Raw genomic sequence first — 1372 nt, 5'->3', positions numbered from 1 at the left:
GTTGAGCTTCAGATGAGGCTGTTCAGCAATTGAAAGGGAATGACAAAGTGACGGCTGGCAACTTGAAACAGTGCTGCTCTTAACGTGATTCCTTACGTGCTATCTTCTATCTTGATTTAAAAAGACAAAGATCAAGTTTGGTTTTATAATCTGAGTCAACATATTTCTCTGATAAATAACTTGCTCAATTGTACTCCACTAAGATATTTTTTTTCCTTTCACCACACAGAGGTCAGTATTTAAACCTGCATTGCAGGATAATGTTCCTCCAACCTGGGTATGGCCTCCTCTACTGCCACAATGAAGCCATATTCAGGCTGGAGGAACAATACCTCATATTCTGTCTTGGTAAACTCCAATCTGATGCTATGAACATCGATTTCTCCAACTTCCAGTAATTTCTTCCCCCTCCCTTCTTCTGTTTCTATTCTCCATTCTGGTTACCCTCTCACCTGCCCATCATCTCCCTTTGGTTCTCCTCCTCCTTCCCTTTTTCCATGGCCCACTGCCCTCTCCTGTTAGATTCCTTCTTTTCTAGCCCCTTATCTCTTCCATCTATCACTTCCCAGATTCTCATATTACTCCCCCGCACCTGGTTTGACCTATCACCGTCTAATTTGTAAAATGTGAAAGCGATGTCATGGTTACAAAAGGTGGATTAATATATTTTGCCTTAACTCCTCTGGTCACCAAGTAATCCAGAAAAGGCTCCTGCCTCCTTCTGATTCTGGCTTCTGTCCCCTTCCTTTAAAGCCCTAATGAACAGTCTTGGCCCAAAATATTGACTGTGTATTCCCCTCCATATATACAACCTGACTTGCTGAGCTCCTCCAGCATTTTGTGTGGAGCCATGATCTAGTCAAACTCTGGTTACTGGGTGACAAGGATTGTACTGTCATAAATAGTCTTGTTTCTCAAGTCTGAAGCATCCACACATAAATACATCTAGCCTTTAACGAGAAGCAGCAATGTCAAAAATAAGTTTACTGAATAAGCTGATGGCATTCTACTTGCTTATAAAAGAGAGCTTACAGATACAATTGAAACATGGTCTTAAGATCTCTGGGCCCAGAAGACTTACCATGAGTGGCAGTAGTCTGAACTGGTTAGCAGTCTCTCTCTCTGGCTATCCATCCCATAGGATGATGATGGTTCCTTTCAGTCAGTTAGTGGGGTGGTACCCCACTCCTCAGAAAGGAACAGCATGTGCATGAGTGGATTTTAGGTGAGTAGGGGGTTGCACAGGTCCAGACCCACCCTCTTGACATCCCCTCCCGGATCCAGCGGCATGGTAGGGTCCAAGACGGCTGGGGGAAGTTCTGTTGCAGTGAATGGCCAGACCAAGCTTCGATATAAGGGATGCACGTGTTTG

This window comes from Mobula birostris, chromosome 9 (genome assembly GCF_030028105.1).
Source record: "Mobula birostris isolate sMobBir1 chromosome 9, sMobBir1.hap1, whole genome shotgun sequence".
Taxonomy (NCBI): Eukaryota; Metazoa; Chordata; class Chondrichthyes; order Myliobatiformes; family Myliobatidae; genus Mobula; species Mobula birostris.
Note: the sequence above shows the minus strand (reverse complement) of the source record.